The sequence below is a fragment of the Triturus cristatus genome, chromosome 5_1 (assembly GCF_964204655.1).
Source record: "Triturus cristatus chromosome 5_1, aTriCri1.1, whole genome shotgun sequence".
NCBI classification, from domain to species: domain Eukaryota; kingdom Metazoa; phylum Chordata; class Amphibia; order Caudata; family Salamandridae; genus Triturus; species Triturus cristatus.
The window spans coordinates 120,536,561-120,553,000 of NC_140587.1; the positions used below are offsets into that span (position 1 = coordinate 120,536,561).

At 42.9% G+C, this 16,440-nt stretch overlaps 1 long non-coding RNA gene across 1 annotated transcript in view; it reads right to left on the bottom strand.

Moving 5' to 3' along the window:
* The window catches only part of LOC146830351 (uncharacterized), a 110,055-nt gene that overhangs the window by 8,909 nt on the left and 84,706 nt on the right, over nucleotides 1–16,440 (bottom strand). The gene's annotated exons all lie outside the window — the stretch shown is intronic.

The following is a 16,440-nucleotide window of genomic DNA, read 5'->3' on the forward strand; positions in this document are numbered from 1 at the left end:
CACATTTGATGTGTGTGGTACAGTGCAGCTCAAAAAGAATGACTGAAATATTACAAATTACCACCCCAAGAATGCCCCCCATGAGGCAAAGTACAGTGGAGCAGCACAAAGCTTTCACAGCGCTACTTTAACAGCAAACATACAGTGGAGACTTGTGCTGGTGATGTGACAGAATATTGAGTTTTAAATATCGATTGGCAGAAATACAGAGTCACAAATATCGTGAGTGAGTAATATCGACAGCAATAATATTGTGGTCAAGAATATTGATGTAAGGTAAGTAATATCGATTTTAAAAAGTGTTTAATAATTTAGGGGCCCATTAGGATGGCCAGCGGATCGCCCCCACCGGGCCGGTGGCAGTCACTGCTGGCCTGGCTGAGGTTAACCGCCCACCATCCACACTTCAAAGACCATCCGCCATATTAGAATGGCAGCAGGGTCCACGGCGGATGGAAAGACCGTCCGCTGCTTTTCCACTAGTCCACTCGTCGACCGGGTGGAAAACATGCATAATATGGTGGCGATGTCTGCAAGACACCACAATCCATATTATGATGCAGAAATTAGCCCTTCCATGGCAGTATTGCAGCCATGGAAAGGAATGCGGTCTTCGCTGTCGGGGACCTGTAGCGTGCCCCCAGGGTGTTGGTTGGTGCGGGGTGCACATGGGGGGTACCTATGGTACCCCCGTGCATTGACATGTACAAAGTGGCAGGCACAGCTCGGTGCCTGTCACCTTGTGTATGTCAATGCACAACGTGCATTACCAGCATTGTGGCGGGCGGTGCTGTGAGCTCTGCCCGCCACAATGATGGGAATGGGGGATGCCACCGCCACGGTGGTGGTGGCATCCAAAATGCAGTACCCCTGGCACTGCAGTACCCCTGGCGGACGGTCAAGCATTCTGTTACGGTGGCGGGCGGACTTTGTCTGCCCGCCATCGTTATAGACCCCATAGTTGTTGAAAATATCAATTTTTTAATTAATGGTATGTATTTTAGAATATATTTTAAATGTATGTGATGTATCTTTGTGTAGAAGAATTCTTTATATTTTTTAATATATGTGTTAAATGTTTAGTAGGTATAAATTTTTTTATTTGAATTTTGTGTTTTTTAGTTTGTTAGCGGTTTGTGGGTTTATACGAGAATAGGGTGAGAAGTAATTTAATTATATTACATTACCATACTTTTTTATTTATTGATTATTTATTTAATTGAGATGCTATAGAGTTAAATGTGTAAATAATTATATTATTAATTAATTATTAATTGGTTGTTAATTACTATTAATTCATTGGTAATTATTTATGGTAATTGTGTCATAAACTTTCGATATGTGTTGTGGTGTTTAAAGGGGTAAACAGTGAGAAGTAATTTGTATTTAATTAATTACTATATAGTTGTTAATCTTAATTATTGGATATGAATTTTGTGTAGTTGTTTCTTTTGTGTTTTTTTTTACTTTTAAAGGAGTGAAGGGTGGGTATTACATACATTTTACTTACTTTATGATTAGTTTATAAATAGCAATCGTTTGTAATTTTAAAATAAGTTTTAATTGTGTAATTTATTACTTTACAGTTTAATTTAGGTGTGTGTTGTGGGGATTATAGGGTTAAAGTGTGGGTAGTTAATACATTTTTATTAACTTTTTTATTAATAATATTTTTAATTGATAATTATGTTGATTAACAAAGCATATTTTTTAAAAAAATGTAGATGTGTGTTGTTGTTTGTGTGGTGTTATAGGGTAGGACATGAAATAAATACATTTATGTAATAATTCTTGTTTCTGTTTGTAAATATTTTCTAGTTGAAAATATCTATTCTATGGAAATGCATCTTATTTTATTTCATATATTATTTCTAGGTATTTATTAAATGTAATTAATATTATAATATGTTTTCTTTTTATACATTAAATATGTTGGTATTTTAATTTTTACCATATTTATAAATGTATTTGTTTATTCCTTTTTCTAATATTATTTTTTTTATTTGTAAATATTTATTTTGTTTTTATTTTTGAACTGACTGGAGGTGAATAGAAATTTTATCCCATCACTATCCAACATTTTCCTTACTGTTGCACTCACTGGAGTGGGAATAGCAATTTTTACCCCTCCGCTATCCAACACTTTCCCTACTGTTGCACTCACTGGAGTTGGGATAGTAAATGTGATCCCTCAGCTATCCAACACTTTCCCTACGGTTGCATTCACTTGAGTGGGAACAGTAATTTCTACCCCTCCGTTATCCAGCAATTTCCCTACTGTTGTAGTTATTGGAGTGGGAAGAATAATTTTTACCTCTCCCCTATCCAACACTTTCCCTAATTTTTACTGTATTGGGAAATTTATATACCTTTTAATAGTCTAATGTTTTAATTTATTATTAAAAAAAATGCTTATATTGTAAATTATTGATATATATTTTATTTTTATATAATTTTAGAGTTTTAAGATAAATTAAAACTGATAGTTTATTAATTGTTTCTAAGTAAATATACATATATTGATATAAATATATAAATGTATAAATTATTATGTTTGTGTGTTTATCTTTTTTTAATTATGTTTATTTGTTAAAATGTATATTAAATGTATTTTATTTTGGTTTGGTTGGAGTGCTTTCCATGCAGCCACTTATACACCAACAAACAGAAACATACAGACATTTACACAGTTTAGTCACTAGTCTGCAGTAAGATACATTTAATGACTCAATTATAGAGTCAGTTACGCACCACAGAAAAGCATCCATTTACACACTTGTACACCCACTCATTCTTCAACAGGCCTTTCCCTATATATATTAAACATATTAAAATTGTTCAGAAACACATACTCAATGGATGATGTCATCAGTGATGTCATGAGTGATGTCATTTGAGATGTCATCAGTGATGTCATGAGTGATGTCACTGACCATGTCATGAGTGATGTAATATGTGACGTCATCAGCAGTGGATTGCGGGCGCGCGAGTTATAGTTAGCTGAACTAACTATAACGGGGGAATTTCAATGGTTTTGTACGAGTGAAATTTCCAGCTAACTATAACGTGTGTGAAACCTATGGTTTTTTCAGTGAATTTACAAGGTTTTGTAAATGCTAATTCCTAACTATAACGTTTGTGAAACCTATGGCTTTTTCAGTGAATTTCAAAGGTTTTTTTTAATGCTAATTTATGTATTTTTTAATATATTTTTAATAAATTTCTTTTATAAAAAGTTACCTATGTCTATAGTTATAGATTACCTCTATCCTTTAATTTGGAATGGCTCTGCTTTTTAAAAAATTTTTTGATAAAGATTAACAGCATAGTTAATATCTTCTATTAACTTATAAACACTTTAAATCTTTCTTTAATGGGTTTTTACCGTGCGCGCTCGGTGCGTGCACGGTGATTGCTACGTCATCGTACGCGCTCGGTGCTGTGCGCGTACGTACATTCTCAACGTACGCATGCGTACGTCGTGCGTACTCCGCGCGGTACATTCGCGCATGCGCGCGTGCTTCGTATGCGCTCAGTGCGTGCACTACGTACGCATGCGTACGTTGTTCGTGTGCGCATGCGTACGTTGTTCGTGTGCGCATGCGTACGTTCTCCACGTACGCATACGTACGTCGTGTGTACTCAGCGTGCTACGGTTGCGCATGCGCACGTGTTTCGTACGTGCTCAGTGCGCGCACTATGTACGCATGCATACGTTGTTTGTGTGCGCATGCGTACGTCGTGCGTGCTCCGCGCATGCGCCGTGCGCGTAAGTCATGTGATTAAGAAAGAACACTTTTGATTGGTTCATAGTACTTTCACTTCCAGATTCTTCCAACACCACACCCAGGCAAGTCATGTGATTAGGAAACAACACTTTTCATTGGTTCCTATTAGTTTCAGTTCCAGATTCTTCCAATACCAAACCCACTCCCCTCATTATTACTTCTGATTCTCTGGAAGAAGGAGCTGATCTGTTTTTGAGATACAATGGCAGAGCAGCGGCCATCTTCTAGCAGTGATCAGGAGACTCTTGTTCCACAGAGACAGAGGAAGCAGAAAGACTCTTTCATATGGCAGTTTTTCACTTTTCCAGAGGGGCAGAAGAAGGTAAATGCTCCCAAAGTCACCTGCATTATTTGCAAGCGGACCTTATCACATGGAAATGCTAATAAGAAATACTCTTTTAGTATTCACACAATGTTAAGGCACGTTGAAGGACAACATCCTGTGTCTTTTGCTCGAGCTGCTAGTGAAAACTCACAAGCAGCTCAGCCGAGCACATCCGCAGCAGCTCAGCCGAGCACATCATTGGCAGCTCAGCCGAGTACTTCTTCTACGGTGGCGCCTTCACTTACTTATTTACTTCTGGATATACGCCCTGCTTTTCGGAGGCTGTATACATGGTGCGTTTACTGTCATGCTCTTATTTCTATTGGTTAAACCAGTATTGATCTCATTGAGAGAAAGTTAGAGCAGCCATAGTTTTTTTCATTTTTTCGTTTTTCTGGTCCTCTGTCTCTACATTAACACAAGTGCTCTTTTTAGAGCCACCTAAAATCTAAACACAAAAACTTGTTTTTAAAATCTATTTTTCGTTTTTTTTTTACCGCGCGCATGTTTTTTTAATTTTTTTTTAATGTTTTCGTTTTTTTCACTCCCTGACAAAGACTAGGCGGTCAGGAAGTCTCTACCATGCCCCCTTTCCATGTTCTCCACCTTTGTTTTAGATTGAAACACATTTTTAAATGTTATTTGTATGCCAATACGTACTTCGTTCCCTTGCCTGTCACCAGCCTCAGTCCTTTCCTTGTGTGTCTGTGTGTGAGTGTATGTGCGCACATGTGCATGACTCACACGCTGTCAAGTTATAGCCCTCGATGGACCACGATACACATATAAAATCCTCCTGATACCATCCCCGTGTGTTGGTCGGGTCAAACGACCAAATTGTTAAATCAAAAAAACCATCCAAATAGTTTTAAAGTCATATATTCAGATTCAGGCAGCACGTAGATTGAGATTGTGCTCATACCTCACCACCCCTCATAACAGCAGAGGTAGAACCCTATTTGCATTACTCAGGGCTGGAACGGCCATTACAAAATTGGTACCGTGCTGACCCTTGGCATGGAAAAAGTGTGAAAGTAAGACTCAAGCAGGTAAAGATGTCCAATTGCGGAATATGGATTGAAAATGGCACCACTATATGAGTAGCAACTATGATGATAGGAATGCTGTATAGAGGATGTCAGTGCAAATTAGTAACCAAGTGAGGGTAAGATACTCCAAAAAGAAAATCAAAATGAACAAATAAAGTGAAATCAGGAAGGTAGTCAAAACTAAAGGTGCAGCAGTCTTGTTAGACAATGGTCAGTGATGGAATGGGTGTAATATTGTTATCATGAAACCCATTGAACCCTCAGGCAAATCAAGGTTCGATCATGATGGAATGCCTGAAGTTGTAGACAGTACCAAAAGCGATGTGCACAGTGGAGTTGATGGTGTGACAATAAGTGCTAAAAGTTCCAAAAATGTTTTCTTGCCAAGTGAATGAACCAATGTCAATGTTATTGTATGTGCCAGAAGAAATACTGCTACTCCTATTCTATTTAATGACTGTGTACTGGAATGAGCCATTGATATGAGGAAGAAGATGTAATATGGTGAGTTGTTTGCATGTCAATTACTTGTTCTCTTGCCCTTCACAAGCCCCAGTCCATCCTTCCTTTTGTGTGTGTGTGTGTGCTCGATCAAATGATATAATGTTGAGGACTGTTAATGGGTGTTGGAGGATTAACGGTTTCACTCTGTGAATAACTGATTCTGAATGTTATGTTATGTTATGTTATGTTAGAGTCAATTTGTAGAGCGCCTATCACCATCGGTCTCTAAGCGCTTACACAGAAAGAACATAACCAACTGCGCCTAAATCACTCCGCCAGCCGTCCTACTTGGGATGAAGATATTATCTTTTTAAACAAATGAGTCTTCAAGTTCTTCCTGAAGGACAGTAGCTGCGGGTCTGCCTTCAGGCTGGCTAGTAACTCATTCCACAATTACGGGAGGAGTGCAGATAAAGCTCTGCCCCCTTTTGGTTTTAGCTTAAATCGAGGTTGACAGAGGTTGGAGGCCGTACCTGAGCGCAGGGTTCTGCCTGGAATGTACTTCCTCAGACGCTGCTTAATGTAGTCTGGAGCTTTGCCAAAAATTGCCTTATGAGCTATGCAAAGACATTTAAACTGCACTCTGGACTTGACAGGCAGCCAGTGTAACTTCCGAAGGAGAGGGGTGACGTGCGAGTTCCGAGGTAAGGAATAGATCAACCCAGCAGCGTCATTCTGCACTACCTGTAGTTTCCTCAACAACCTCTGTGGCAAGCCAAGATACAAGGCATTACCATAGTCTAGCCTTGAGATAACTGTGGCGGACACAATGGACTGCAGGGTGGGGGCAGAAAGAATAGGAACTAACTTGCGCAGTTGCCTCAGCACCCCCGTGCATGACCCCACCACTGCAGAGACTTGGGGGGCCATAGAGAGGTCTGCATCGATCTTTAGTCCTAAACTTTTCACCACCCTACCCGGAATGGGAGTTGTACCAAGTTCTGGAGGGCAGAACAGGTCACACCAGGGGTTAGCTTGATTTGTGATGACCAAAACCTCTGTCTTCTCGGCATTTACTTTCAGAAGGTTATTGGTCATCCAGTTTACAGTGAAACGAAGCAGGTTCCTTATCGATTCCTGTGCTTCCATTGAGTCTTCCAGCTGGAACAAAAGCTGGGTATCATCGGCATAGTTAAAGATTTGACAATTCCTATGCATTAGCTCCTCCACCAAAGGTTGTAGATAGATATTAAAAAGTAGAGGCGAAAGAGCGGACCCTTGAGGCACACCCCAGGTCACAGCACTTGCCTCGGATAACTGGTCCCCCAATTGCACTCTCTGGGTACGACCCGTCAAAAAGGACTCAAGCCACTTAAGCACTTGTCCTGTGATTCCCAGCCTTGCGATACGGTCCAGTAAGATGGTATGGCTGACCGTATCGAAGGCTGCTGACAAGTCTAAAAGAATCAGGGCACAAGGCTGTTTATTATCCGCCCTGATTCTCAGCTCATCAGTGACGGCGGCCATTACTAGCTCAGTGCTATGTTGGGGTCGAAAGCCCGCCTGCCTGGGGTGGAGTAAGCCATGATCCTCTAGGTGGCTAGCCAGAGTGTTAAAAACATGCTTTTCCAGGATTTTGCCCAGGAATGGCAGTTGTGAGATAGGCCGGTAGTTCTTTAAGGCCTTGGTGTCTGTACCTGCTTTCTTTAACAGTGGAGAGACCCAGGCTTCCTTCAACTGGACTGGGAGATAACCCACCTTTAGCGACTCATTAAAAAAACTCAGCAACTGAGTTTGAATAGCCGGCAGGGCCATTTGGAAAATCCTTGGGGGGCATGGGTCCGTGCTGGACCCTGACTTAACTTGACCAACAAGCACGGCCAGGCTCTCCAAGTTGATACAAGGGAAATCGCTCAATGTCCCTGACAACTCCTGACTAGCCGAGCAGGAAGACAACGAAGGATCAGCTGAGATCGCTGTGATTTCCCTGATGATGTCCTGTACTTTCTGAAGAAAGAACCTTTGGAAGGCGTCGCAGTCAGGCTGGTTGCTAGCAGGAATCCTCCCATCCAGCTGCGTTAGTTCCCTTAAGATAGCAAAGGTCTCTCTTTGTTTATTCGTAGCTACTCTGATCCTGTTTTCATAGAAGGCTGACTTCCTCACCAGAATCTCCGCCTTGTATTTTGAGAGAGACTTTTTATAATTTTCTGCCTCCGCAAGACTGTAGTTAAGTCTCCACCTTCTTTCCACCTTGCAAAGAGCTTGTTTTTGTTCTCTAAGTGAAGCATCAAATCACAGTGCTCCCTTTCCTTTAGCTCTGGTCTTTTCTAGCCGTTCGGGAGCCAATTTGTCCAGAGCGGCACGGATCCAGGCCATGAGGGCTGTGGTATCAGAATCCAGATTTGATTCCCTCACCATAGGAGGTGAGGTGGAAAGCAGCGTGGCAAGTAAGGAGTCTGCCTTTATCTTTTTCCACGATCGGACCTTCCACCACAGTTGACTCGACCCTGCGGGTGGGGGATCTCCTGGGACCCAGCACTTGATCAAAAAGTGGTCTGACCATATACAGGGACTGACTTCAAATATTTCTGTCTGGGGTATAGAGGACCAAACTAAATCAAGTGTATGGCCCTTCTCGTGTGTAGGTCCTACAACTAATTGCTGTAGGTTAAGTGAGGAAAGATTATTTCCAAACTCGCCCACTATGGGGTCTCTAGGTGTCTTATCCCAGTGGTAATTGAAGTCCCCTACCACCATAAGGAATTTGTATCTAGAGGACAAGTTAACCAAGAGCTCGAGAAAAGTATCATTAAAATCTGGCGAGCTCTGGGGTGGGCGATACACAGCCAACAGCAAGATGCAGGAGGTTTTGAGTGAAATTTTTATCCCGAGGAGCTCTGCACAGTCACAGTTTTCAGCCACCACTTGTGTTACCTTGAGACTTTTGTTAAACAAAAAGGCAACACCCCCCCCTCTACAATTATTAGGGTGATTATACCATAACGCATCATAGTCCGGAGGAAGTGCCGCCAGTATATCTGGCGTAGATGAAGAACCTAACCAGGTCTCTGTAAGGGCAAGGATATCAATCTTGCCAGCAGCGAGTGTGAAGACCTCTAAGTGGTGTTTTTGTAAAGAGCGCTTATTGAGCGTAGCAATTTTTAGCCCAGGAAGCTTCGGTGGGTGTGGCGGGCACAAGGATCGAGAAAGTTCACCTACTCCCTGCAGTAAAGATTCTTCCTGCAACTTAGCTAATGTAACAGTGTCTAGCCCCGTAATACCTGGCCGTAGAGCCCGGAGAGAATCCATAGTATATAGTAGAGGCGGACGAAGGGACCTGGCCCCTGGGCCCGTTCTGGCGCGGACGGGCGCAGACGGGCTTTCCTCTGGCGCTCCTCCGGCACGTGCGCTGCGTGCTCACATGCTATTCCCCTAAATAGTGTGTGGCAGAGGACCTGCGTCGAGACTAGAACGCTAACCCCAGAGGCGTCTTGGGAGCGTCACAAACACACATACAAGATGGCGGTCGGGAGCAAAGCGGCGCGAAAATCACCCAAATGGTGAGTCTTGTGAGTCTCAATTTAAAGTGCGAGCAATGCGGGCATGAGGGGGAGTGGGGAAGATAAAATTGGCAAAATCACAGTACAGTACAATCAGAATTGTTAAAGGAGCAAAGTGCTCTGACAATGTTAAAATGTTAAAAAGGAACGTGCAGCAGTTGAACTAGACCAGCACCGGTAGCGTGATAGTCCAATCTGTTATCCCTACGCAATCAACTGGTCCCCTAAATAGAGTTTACCAGAGGACCTGCGTCGAGACTAGAACGCAAACCGAGAGGCGTCTTGGGAGCGTCACAAACACACATACAAGATGGCAGTCGGGAGCAAAGCGGCGCGAAAATCACCCAGATGGTGAGTCTTGTGAGTCTCAATTTAAAGTGCGAGCAATGCGGGCATGAGGGGGAGTGGGGAAGATAAAATTGGCAAAATCACAGTACAGTACAATCAGAATTGTTAAAGGAGCAAAGTGCTCTGACAATGTTAAAATGTTAAAAAGGAACGTGCAGCAGTTGAACTAGACCAGCAGCGGTAGCGTGATAGTCCTATCCACCACACATTTGTCTCCTCAACATTGCAGTGGCTACCATTAAGACGTAAATAGGTAAGAAGCATTAGTTCTTAGTCCAGCCACTGGAAAATACGTTGCATGTCAGAAATGGCCATGTGTAGTGGTGTTCAATGTCAGTAGGATGTTAAACAAAGAGATGCAGTAACATATTCATGCTAGTTCAATATGTATGATTCCATTCATGCTTCCTAGAAAAATAAACAGTCTAATGGTGTTAACATCATACCAAGATCCTTTCGCAATTGTTTTGGTTAGTCACAATGTGATAAATGTTGTGTTAGAAGATGGTTATTCTAAGAATGATTGTTCTATCATCTGTCAAATCTGCATTTGTTGCCACTGAAACTTCAATGATGTAGATGTTATGAGCCATATTGAATACATGTATCAATCACAAGTTAATTTTTGGTACAGGATAAAAGTGTTGTAGTCATTGGGTTCATCCTGATTCGCTACGGATTGGGGTGTGCTGCGACCTATGGATTACGTAATAGGGGGAGAATTAGGAAAACAGCAAGTTATGATACTGATTTCCTAAAGGTCAACATGTTTCAAACCATACCCCTAATTGGCTTTTCATCAGGACCTAGGGAATCCAGTTCCCTGGTTCCACTCCTATTTCTTTTCAATTAAAGCACAACCATTGCTTGTATAAATAATGCCTTAGCGCTGTTTCATTGTTTCTCCGGCGAGAGAGTGTAACCTGTTGTCACCACTCAGGCCTATCCTAATTAGGTACAGACTAAAGAGGTGTTGTCTTGATGTGAGTGTGGCAACAGGCCACCCTCTCCACCCGGAGATCAATCTGTGGGCCTGTGTGTGAGCCTTTTTTGGGATGTTTGTGGACCTTTTGTATGGTCTGCTTGGCCAGTTTTTACTGTTGGTTTCCCTGATATGAAAACAAACATTTCCTGCAGCAAGCTCAAATGCATACATTCCTCCATACCTTGCATAACAATTACATAGTGTTTCTTTACAAGTTTAAAACTGCCCTAATTAACAAATTTGCCACTTTAGTAGCTTTCTTATTCACTAATGTGGGCCACTTTTATTTCGGTGCCCTGGGGTATATTATGTCCTAGTCCCCGTCTGTGATGCATTGGTTTAGCTGGGGTTTATTTGTTAATATGTATGGCTTCAAAAAATGTTTTTCCATTAATTGGGTTAATAGGATCTTTTGCCACTCACTGACTCCACCTCCAGGATATGCAAGGAGGTAGGTTTTAAATAGAAGGCACAGAACATTTAGTAACTGGGAGTGTACTGTCAAGAGATCAGTGTTTGCTCTGCAGAGATATTTACTTAAAGCAACTCAGAGTTCACAAAGCTACGAATGAGCAAAGGATTGCACTGCTACTTTCCATGATAGGTTGGCCTCTCCAATTTTGATCATATCATATGTGGTAGGGGAATGACTATAGAATCATCTGAACTCATATAACTTGAAGGGGCTTATTAACTTGTTGCACAGGCTCAGCATGAGAACGTTTGTTAGCTTGGCTTACAGCCTTTGTTGTACTGATTTTAAAAATTATATCAATCAATCAATCAATCAATCAATCAATCAGTCATTTGTAAAGCGCACTACATACCCGCGAGGGTGTCAAGGCGCTGGGGGGGGGGGGGGGGGGCGTGCGCTACTGATCGAACAGCCAGGTCTTGAACACCCTCCTGAAGGTCAGCAGGTCTTGGGTCTGTCGTAGGCTCAGTGGGAGGGTGTTCCATGTCTTGGCGGCGAGGTAGGAGAAGGATCTCCCGCCGGTGGTTGTTCTTCAGATGCGCGGGACGGTGGCGAGTGAGAGGTCGGCGGAGCATAGCTGGTGGTTGGGGATGTAGAAGGAGAGCCGTCTGTTGAGGTAGGCTGGGCCGGTCTTGTGGAGTGCCTTGTGTGCGTGGATGAGAAGCTTGAAGGATATCCTCTTGCTGACGTGGAGCCAGTGCAGGTCCCTCAGGTGGGGGGTGATGTGGCTGTGGCGTGGTACATCGAGGATCAGTCGTGCTGAGGTGTTTTGGATGCATTGTAGTGGTATGATGAGCTTGGTTGGGGCTCCCGCGTAGAGGGTGTTTCCGTAGTCGAGTCTGCTGCTGATGAGGGCCTGGGTGACTGTCTTTCTTGTATCTGTCGGGATCCATCTGTAGATCTTGCGGAGCGTGTTGAAGCAGGAGGAGGAGACGGCGTTGACCTGCTTGGTCATTGAGAGAGTTGAGTCGAGGATGATTCCCAGGTTGCGTGCGTGGTCCGTGGGTGTCGGGGCTGCTCCCAGTGCTGTCGGCCACCAGGAGTCGTCCCAGGTTGAAGGGTTGGAGCCGAGGATGAGGACCTCCATCTTGTCGAAGTTCAGCTGCAGACGGCTGGTCTTCATCCAGTCGGCGGGAGCCTTCTTTCCTTCGTGGAGGTTGGCTTTGGTGGTGATGGGGACCTTGGTGAGGGAGATGATCAGTTGAGTGTTGTCGGCATAGGAGATTATGTTGTGGTCGTGCTGTCGGGCGACGTGTGCGAGCGGGGCCATGTAAATGTTGAACAGTGTCGGGCTGAGGGAGGATCACTGGGGTACACCGCAGATGATCTCGGAGGCTTCGGACCGGAATGGGGGCAGGCGGACGCTCTGGGTTCTGCCGGAGAGGAAGGAGGTGGTCCATTCCAGCTCCTTGTCACGGATTCCTGTGGCGTGGAGACGTGCGCGTAGTATGCGGTGGCAGACGGTGTTGAAGGCGGCGGAGAGGTCTAGGAGGATTAGTGCTGCGGTCTCGCTGGTGTCCAGCAGAGTCCTGATGTCATCAGTGGCAGCGATGAGGGCGGTCTCGGTGCTGTGGTTGCTGCGGAACCCTGACTGAGAAGGGTCCAGGATTCTGTTTTCTTCGATATGTAATGTTAGTGAGAGTGAGAGTTTGACTCCCCCGCTGCTATCAACGAGGCTGTAGATAAGTAATTTTAACATTGAATCTCAGGGCCCATCTAACCCCTGTTCAAGTTTTATATGCATTATTGAGTAGGAGGTCCCATGAACAATATAAAAAATGTGCACTTTGTAAATGTGAACAGATTGTGATGTGTACTAAAACTCAACATTTTTTTGTATGCAGTGAGTGGGTGGTGGTGCCAACCTACCTGAGCCCTATCTCAGAATTCATTCACCCCAAATGTTTCTGCACCAGCCGAGCTATTTGGTTGTCTAGCGGCTTATTATGTTGTCCACATTTTTAGCACCACTCCTGTTTCAGTGGTGTCTTTCTATGGTGTATCTCCCCCTCTTCATCTTTTTGCTGTCATCTTTGTCCATTTGTTACTGTGCTTCTTCAAATCCTTATTATACCCTTACTGGGTCCCCATATCCGAACTTCTATTTCTTTGGGAGAACCACCTGCACCCTCTTGTTTATGGGCTGGTTGATACTTAAACTAAATCACTAAAATGTTTGAGAATTTCTGAAACCTGGAATCACCCTCAAATATGAGAAAATCACGAATAAAAACAACTAAAACCTAACAAACGACATTCTGAATGGGCCCTTCTTGGTTCTCCCAGGCCTAATCTCAAGAACTGCCTAAGCCATGCTAACAGACATACACTGCATGCCCATTGCTGCTTGAAGAAGCATCAGCCTTCTGAGCGCAAACACAACACATTTTGTTAGACTAGTTGAGCCAACATGCACTGTGTATTATTTGTGCTGGGTGAAAACTGTTGGTTTGGGCAGCAATAAAGACAACACCCACAGGGATTCTGACACAGAGATGATGCCAGCACATCACCTGCCCTACAATTATGGCCTCGGATTAGAGGTGAGAGAGAATACACAGGAATGTAAGGTCATGTTGAGAGTGACTCTTCTTTTCCTGCGCATTTAATTAATGGGACAAACATATGAGAGGATCAAACACAGATGTGTTTTCGCTGGAAAGGGTTGTCAATGGTGGCTATAACTCTATGTGTTCCTATATATAGTTTTGATTTGTTGTGTATTTCAGTGGAGTTTTTTCAGTGTTTTCATTTTTTTTGCAAACATGTGAATATCAGTGGTGATCAGTGTTTGCTCCTTTTTCACCTCAAAAAATAATGGGGAAGGTGTTTTTACTAGTGCTGTTAAATAAAGTATTTTGCTTTTATTTCATCCCCTCACTCTTTCAGTGCTATTGTCAATTCTTTTACTATGTTCCTGCTTCTCACTCCCTACCTTATAACCTTTTGTTGAATTGTTTCCTTCTAGTAACTTTTTATTAATTCTCTCTGCTCCATTCTTGTGTCATTTTCCAGCACTCAAACTCCTCTTACCTTGAGGACAGTTACTCTCCATGTCAAGGATTGGCATGGTTCGTGAATCATTTACACAAAATGTAGATTAATTTGCATGAGGTCTGTTAATGATGGGCATTTAGCACATTTGCCCGCTGCTCGATTCTTTAGACAAATGTGAAAAATAATCTGAATTAAGATTTTCAACTTTGGACAAGAGATGTACATGGAGGGGGTGCTTGGTTATTGCACACCACTGTCAAACCACCCTATTCTTTGTCTTTAAGACACAAAAAAACACTTTTCTGCTAAATGTAATAATGCCATTAGATCTGTACATAGCCCTGCTTGTGCCTAGTAACAAGGGGAGATGCTACAAAGGAATGCATGTGCATACTATCAGCTTTAGGGCCTTTGGAGTCTGTAAACACTGCTGCTTTATGAAAAAGCAGCTAAAGTGGTAGAGAAATATCATGATGAAGTTCAAGAGAGGTCCATGCACCTCTTTTGGCTTAAACCGCTCAGTCTGCAGTACATATTAAGAAGCACGTAGTGGTTACCTGTTCATTGTTATGAGCTGTACTGTTTGCAGCACCTAAACTAGTGCAGTGGTGGCAGAGTGCTGTAGTATGTTTTAATTGCTGTTTGTTTTAAAGCAGTCTCATGAGTTCTGGCTAACCTTTTATTTTTGAATATTAAATACCTTCTCCCTGGTCCACCAGAGTCCATTTGCAACCGATTGAGTGGAGGGTAAGTTAGATGCTGCCCTCTTCCTGGATGAGAGAGAGGACATTTTGGAATTTTGTGTCCTATTTGATTGAACTAGTGACAAGGGGCATGTGTGCGTGTACATGGGCCAAAGTCAACTCCATCTGCGCCCGTCCGCATCCGTACTGCAGCCGGATCCCTGGTCTTGCTAGCCTGGATATGCCCCACTCACTGTATATCCCGGAGAACACTACTAAAGCTAATTGGGAGGGTAAGTCTGCCTTTTAGCTTTGCTGACATGTATGATCTAAGACCATGCATGTGCAACACTTGTGATTTTAAGGCATCCTACTCGCCTATTTAGCACACCTCACAACCCTGATAATAGTATAAATACAGCTTGGTTACCTTAGGAAGCATGGAATTTAAAGGTTTCCTAATTAATGCAAAGTCAATAATAAAACAAAGTTGAATGCGCAGATTTTCTAGCTGCTCATGACCCAGACTGGGTCTTCATTACAGAATCACGGGCAACAATGCCTAAGGCCCTGATCTAGTGGATGCGATTCCTCCGACATTTTGATTCTTAGCGTAGATGGAGTAGGCAGGCCAGGAGGAGTACTAGCGGTTGTTTTAAAAGCTCAGTACCAATGTCTAGAGTCTAGCTTGGAGAGAAGCTTGTGTGAAGCTTTGTATTTCAAGCTTAAATATCCCCTATAAGGTCCATCTCCAGAATGCTAAACTATAGGCCCACTGGACCTAGGACCTCCTTCCTAATTGAATCTGAAGGCAATATTACCATTTAAATGTTCATCTCAAGGATTGAGCCAATAGAGATTTAGTAGCAGTGAATAAGACTTTGGCCTTCCTAGGGTTTCCACAGTTGGTCACAATCTCCACCCATGTTGCAGGATACATCCTAGATAACATTGTTTCTTATTTCTCACTTATGTTGCTTCCTGTCCATGGGAGGGACACACTTTCCAAAATTAAAATCTGCAGAAGGGATTTGAAGCGGATGTAAGCAGAATCTATGCCTTAGGCAGTAAGTCCATTGCCACTCAGGATGACAATGACAAAAGGGCGGATGACCTCTCAGTCTGGTTTTGTGTGGCTGCTGCTGTAGTGGTTCGGCCATTCTAAAAAATCTCCTCCAGTTGTTCAGCCATTCTAAAAAGACTCCTCTGAAAAATCACCCCTTGATTGACCCTATGCAACTCTGCATAAGATCCACAACAGAAATAACCGACTTTCCTGAGTTGCTGAAGTAGCGATTTAGAACTTATGGTCTACTACTGTACTATATATATAATGTACTATGTTTCCACTAGATCTGCTCCATCAGCACCCTTAAAGATGGCCTTAAGAGCCAAAACACATGGTTAAAAAGATCAGCACACCTGGGTAACCTGACACTCATAATATAACCTAGAGTCACAAGCTGCAAACAAAAGCATTGTGGCACAGCAAAGCCAGATACGGGGGCACAGTGGTAGCATAATGAAACGGATCACATCTATGTTCACAAATGCACAGAATACAATATGTGCTGGCAATGATGATCTACATTTCTTAAAACTCCCTGAACACTCACATAAGGTATAGCTTCCCTCATTTTTCAGGGCATCCTTGCTAAGCAATCATGAAGCAATGTTGCTGTAGCAAGGACCTTGCTACGCAGACTTAGTATTTCTTTTTTGAAAGACCAATTACTTCCTTTGGAATTTGTTGGATGACATTAGGGAAGACAGAGACCTGTTGTGA